At 45.1% G+C, this 6,445-nt stretch overlaps 1 pseudogene; it reads left to right on the forward strand.

Moving 5' to 3' along the window:
* The first annotated feature begins 1,166 nt into the window (after positions 1 to 1,166).
* On the forward strand, positions 1,167 to 4,094 carry LOC132249320 (nectin-3-like; annotated as a pseudogene).
* The last annotated feature ends 2,351 nt before the right edge of the window (positions 4,095 to 6,445 follow it).

Raw genomic sequence — 6,445 nt, forward strand, 5'->3', positions numbered from 1 at the left:
CCGACGCTTTACAACACCTCCACCTGGCGATACCGACCAATTCCAACCAAGAGTCCCCTCAAAGAATCCCTCATTGATCTCCTACAACAACTGGAACAACAAGGTTGCATCAAACCAGTAACTGCCAGTACTTACCTGTCACCGGGGTGGGGAGTTGCAAAGTCTGGGAAACCTAACGAAGCTCGGCTAGTTGTTAATTACAGGGAGGCCAACAAAAGGTGTCGAGTGCTTCAGCAACCCAACCCTTCTACCCTACCACAATGTTCGAAATGGCTCAATTCCAGCGAAATGAATGGGTCGGGGTCACACTGGACCTAAAGAACATGTTCTTCTCAATCCCGATCGTTGACCCTGAAGGAGTATTGAATATGTGCATCGACGGCACCATGTACAGATGGACGGTCTGCCCACAGAGATACTGCAATGCCCTGTCGCTAGCCACCAGTGCCATGAATGATACCCTGAAGAACTTTCGCACCTCACATACCCTTCCACCAGAAGAGGAATTGAGAATCTGGAGTTATATTGACGACATCGCTATCATGGGTCATGACAGTTCCATCGTTACCAGTATAGTCAACCAACTGGTCGCCCACCTTCAGAGTAAGGGATGGATGATTAACGAGGAAAAGTCATGCCTACATCCCGTAGATGACATAACATTCCTTGGCACCTGATTCATTGGCTCTATCCGCCGCGGAATCTCACATGATGGTCCTGACATCGACCCATTAAAGAAATCCCTGCCTGTGACTAAAAGACATTTTCAGCAGCTCTTAGGTCACCTAAATTGGTATTGGCATTATGTTAACCCTAGTCATCTAGCACTCCTTACTAAATTACAGCGACAGATCTGTAACAAGTCCCAAAAATCCATGCCTTGGACAAAAGGGGACCAGCAGAATCTGCTTCGCCTGTTAGCCGCTGTCAAGAGTACGCAGCTCCACGCAATCAATCTTGGTGAACCATTGATCATAACCCTTGGATTCACCACGAACCACGTGGGGGCTGTTGCGCACAACCCTCGTGATGAATTAGTATACACTGCCCATAAGACTCTTCAAGCAGCACAACATCGGTATGGAGCTATAGGAAAAATCCTCCTAGCTGGACAGCTAGCGGAGCCATTAGCAAGGGGGCACGGGACACTTCACGCTCCCGTTGCCATGTTGCTGCCCCTGCTAGATGCAGAGAAAGTCGACCCGCATTTTCAGGGGGAACCTAAGACATGGAACACGTTGGTGCTTACCCACCACTACAGCTGGTGCTGCTGGAAATTAGAGGACACAAAATCTAGTCCTAGCCTGGAGGATGAGGAAAAGCTCCCAACGTTATATGGAACTTCCGCCCCAGCCTGGATGGCTTCAGATGGGACCTCCCGACATGGTGGAGGCTATGGGTATTATTGTAAGGCTTGCCACGATGTGAAAATATCCTGGGTTCACCCGAATGACACCTCTGCCCAAAAATGTGAATTGTTGGGATTCTTCGACGTATTACAACACTGTCTAGTGCACCACGATGACACACTCCCAGTTCCAATTATTGCAATTGACTCACAGTACATTTATAAGATTCTCACCGGTACAGCCCTTCCCAGCGAAAATTTAGGTGAGTGGGATGACATCTGGAAAACTCTAACTAAATTTACACGACTCCCATTGATTAAACATACCAAGTCACACCGTCCAGATACTGACCCAGTGCATGAGGTCATCGATAAACTCTTAGAAGACCCACTCCGGACCAACATAGTTTTGCCTATCACCTCTACCTTTGGTCCTGAGGTAAACCCATTCCCCGCGTGGCTCCATGAAAACTGGGGTCACCCGGGACCGCGGGCCAGCCATCGACGCTGGCGCCAAGCTACTACCGAAACAACCTTGTATTGAGTTCGACGCGATTGGTAAATGGTAGCACAAGCCTGTGAGGTATGTGCCAAGGAGAAATGCCATCGAACCAAACATCAACTTGGGGCTTTCGACACTTCGCAGTTCCAAGCAGGAAGGGTCTGGCAAGTAGATCTGCTTGGGCCCCTCCTGGGGTCTAAACTGCCAAATAAAGGGTTAGTTATTGTTGATCTGGGGACACATCAGTTACAGGTCATCCCCTTAAGAAAGAGCAATGCCACTGCTGTTGTCTCTGCCTTAACTGCTGCATTTGCCATCTGGCAACCTCCTCATGAAATTCAGTCTGATGGAGGACCCCCTTTCAACTCTAGCGCTCTGGACAAATTCGCTTGTCTTCATAATGTCACATGGCATCTTCATCTGCCATACCACTCGCAGTCTAATGGCGTCGTGGAGAGACACATCGGCTTATACAAGGAACAACTTCATCTCAAGGGAGGAGGGACGTACAAAAATTGGACTAAGCATAATCATGACGTCCTCATTTCATTAAACATCTCAAAGCCACTATGGGATGAGACTAATACCAAAAAACCTCTACCTTGGGAACCTAAATTCCAACCAAATGAGTTGGTGTGGGTTTCAGTGCCACACCCTCGTCAATCTCATCCACAGGTCTACAAGGGAGTAGTTCAACAGTCGGAACAGTATCCTAACACCTATTCTGTCTTATTAGAAGAAAGGCCCGATCGTCCCTTTATTATCGCTCACCACAACTGAATGACTCGCCTTTCTGACGTTCACCCAGTTTCCTTATAGTGAACCCGATTACGATTTTCTCTTGTTTTTTTTTGTTGTTTCCCTACAGGTCCAGTCGTAACAAAGCGGCAATCTGCAGCTGCTCGATCTCTAGATCTACCAAGCACCAAATCGCAGCACCTTCAAGTCAATGCAGCAATGGCTGCTACGGGGACACCGAGACAGCAAATGTTCACTGGGTTAGAACTTGTTCTTACACTGCTTCTTTCCCATTTCTGCTGTGACGCTTTAATCAAACCAGTTGTTGATCCACACGTAACAGCAGTCTGGGGAAAGGATGTCATATTGAAGTGCATAGTTAATGTGAATGATACCATAGTGCAGATTTCATGGGAAAAGTCGCAGGGTAAAAGTGCACAAACTATTGTTGTACACCATCCTGAACATGGGTTTTCTGTTCAAGGAAAATACCATGAAAGAGCGGCATTTAAAAACTCTTCATCCAGTGATATAACAATCAACCTAAACAATGTGAGCTTCTCTGATGCAGGAAAGTATGTATGCAAAGCAGTTACATTCCCATTAGGAAATGCAGAGTCGATAACAACTATAACTGTAATTGCTGAACCCACTGTGAGTTTTACAAAGGGACCAACTCCCTTAATAGATGGTAAAGATTGGACAGTGGCAGCCATGTGTATAGCAGCCACAGGAAAACCTGCTGCAGATATTAATTGGGAGGGAGACCTTGGTAAAATAGAATTTAGTTCAGCTTCCTTTCCAAATGAAACAGTGACAGTTGTAAGTCAATATAAAATCATTCCTACTAGATTTGCAAACAGAAGATGCATAACTTGTGTTGTAAGTCACCCAGCTTTGGACAAGGAGATAAGGTATTCTTATATACTAGACATTCAATATGCTCCTGAAGTGTCAATAATTGGCTATGATGAAAATTGGTTTATTAGATGAAAAAATGTTCAGCTTAAATGCAATGCTAATTCTAATCCACCACCTATAAAATTTACCTGGGCCAGATTAGATGGACAATGGCCTAAAGGCTTACTGTCTATAAACAATACTCTGCATTTCAGTAGCCCACTAACCCACAATTATGCTGGGACTTATATTTGCAGGGTAACAAATTCCCTTGGTCAAAGAAGCGATCAAAAGACTATTTACATATTAGATCTTTCTACCACACGACCGCCAATGGTTTCATGGTATTCTTCAACTAATAGCATTACAAGTCTAGCATCAACATTAACCTTAACAGTAATGCGGAAAGGCAATTAGGGTACCATTATCGGTAGTGCAGTGGGTGGAACTCTTTTTCTAATGTTTGTAAGTATTTTAGTTGGCATTGTCTGCTATGGAAACAGACGGGCGCTCCGTGGCGACTACTTCGTTATGAACCACATTTCACTAACTAATAAGAAAGGAGAGTCCCAAACAGAAGTTCTCCAGTCAGACGATGACCAATAATTGTTGTTATATGTTTAAGTCATTGTATTTTATAGTTTGTTGAAGACCAGTCTATAGAATTGTTTGTTTATATGTATTTGTTAATTATTTAAGCTTTGTAAAGCCGATTAGTCCTCAGACGAAAATTACTTATAACACGTACATGTGTTTATAATTCCAGCTGTGCCGTCGGCAAGGGGGCATGTCATAACCCAATGATCTTAGTGCCTCGGCACAGTGGAATTTTCCCGCCACACTAGCGTTCTTTGCACGGTGGAATTTTCTGCTGCAGAGAGGAAACCCCAGTGCAAAAAGGTTCCTGCCATTTGTAAGTAAATTCGCACCCCATTATTGGCTGATTCTAAATTATTCCTACTTGACGGCTAGTAATTGGCTCGCTAGCCGTATAAAAATCTGCACGACTTCCGCCCAAGTCGGAGAACTTTGAGCACGCTGCAGAGTGACTTGAAAGAATTCCTGACTCGTGGCAGAGCGAATCGATAGCCTGATCAACTATCGATTTTTCTCCCCGTCGCCGAACGCTTATCCCCGACGTACCCTTTCCCTGCATGCCCGGTTCGTTTGTGGACTCACTGGCTCGGGTTTTTTGCCAGTTGGAGCAACTCGTTGCAACTACGCAAGCAGCCTTTACAGCCTGCATCGCGGCCACCAGCGGCGTAAGTAAAAGCTATTTTTCCAACCAATACGCTGTCTCGCCTCTCCATTCACCAGCCCACCTGACATTCGCTTAATTAACCAGCGTTTCCCTCGGTCGGCTCTTCCCGGCCTAGACAGTTTCTAGCTCACTGTTCGCAAACTGCTGGTAGTACATATGCTTGGCATGGTAATGGACTATGTTGAACCATGAATTCCACCTTGTGAGCACAAGCTCTGGTGGCAGCAGCACAGTGCCACATCAGTCCTCACTTTGACTAGAGATGGACCTTATGGCCTGGATAGTTCTTGAAGGCTTTCTTGAAGGCAGACGCCAACCTAGCCAATCAAGGAACTGTGCGTGCCAGATGTCACTTACTAAAGACAGAATGTGTGGTGCATTGCAGGTGACATGAACTAGTCAGGCAGCATTTCTTGCAGCACATCAGAGAAAACCTTGCACATGTATATGGCATGTGTCAGAAAGGAATGTTGAGATCTGGTTAAAATCTCTTCCATAGCTGACAATTACTTTCATGATGGTTTGAGACACAGTACAAAAATTGACAGATGTGAGGTGGACCAGCTCTGTTTGAAACACAGGCAAGTGTTGGTCTGTCCAGCTCCCCAGTACAAATAAAAGCACAGGTAAGGGAGGGGGAAGTGGGAAGAGGGGGAGCAAATCAGAAGCAGAGCCCATGATGTAGACTTAGTCTAGGAGCCATTCTGGGGCCAGCCAGGGAAGGTGGCTTTTGGCATGGGCTTTTAAAGCACCCACAAGCATGCTGCTACAGCATGCTGCAGTCTGAGGAGGAGCAGGGATGATGAGCACTAAAAATCCTCTGAGATGATCAAACATGTTTCAGCGCTGGTCTGTGTAAGACAGTATACTGCAGGGACCTTGCACACAAATGAAGACAGACTCTTCTGCATCAGCTGCAATGTGACTCTGGATGTCTCGAGAAAAACTAGCATAGATCAACAACTGAGGCACACATGAAGTGGAAGCCTCCTGCAAATGCTATAAGTCAGAGCAAGGAACAAGCAAGCATGACCTCCTACTTTAAAAGGACCACAGAAAGCAGGTTGGCAAGGCAAGAGGTAGCATTTTCCCTCGTGGAGGCTTGTGCGGTGGCAAACATCCTGCTGGAGAAACTTGATCACCTGAAGTTAAGGGACTACCTAAACCAAAACATGATAAATGCTAGCAGTTTTCTGTGTACCAAGCAGCTTCACCAAAATTATCTCCCTGCAGTGATTGCTTCTCACGTACAGTCCAAAAAGGCTTCCTTGGCAGAGTATGACTCCTCCATTGTGACTGATGAAGCCACCCATCCTCAAAATAACTACCGTTTGCATATTTTATTTGTATAAGTCAGGAGGTGTTAATTATTATCTACCATCATAAATAGTCTGCTATCTATATTGAGAAGGAGGATCCCTTTTATGACACATCTGAGCTTCCCCTTTTTCTCTTCTTTATAGGGCACCTAACTTATCGACCATTAATTTGAAATTACAGCCTTACGTCATCCAGTTTGGGTTTACAATGTCCTTTATTTATCCATATTTAAACTTACATCCATTATAGGCTTACGCTGAGCAAGGCTATCCTTACTCATTTACATCAATTAACTATGAATTTCAATTTAAGCAGAATCCCACCTGGACCTTAATTCCACTTAGCTGAGTTACTTCATGTCTATTGCTCTTGCGTC

This window comes from Alligator mississippiensis, chromosome 1, assembly GCF_030867095.1.
Source record: "Alligator mississippiensis isolate rAllMis1 chromosome 1, rAllMis1, whole genome shotgun sequence".
NCBI classification, from domain to species: domain Eukaryota; kingdom Metazoa; phylum Chordata; order Crocodylia; family Alligatoridae; genus Alligator; species Alligator mississippiensis.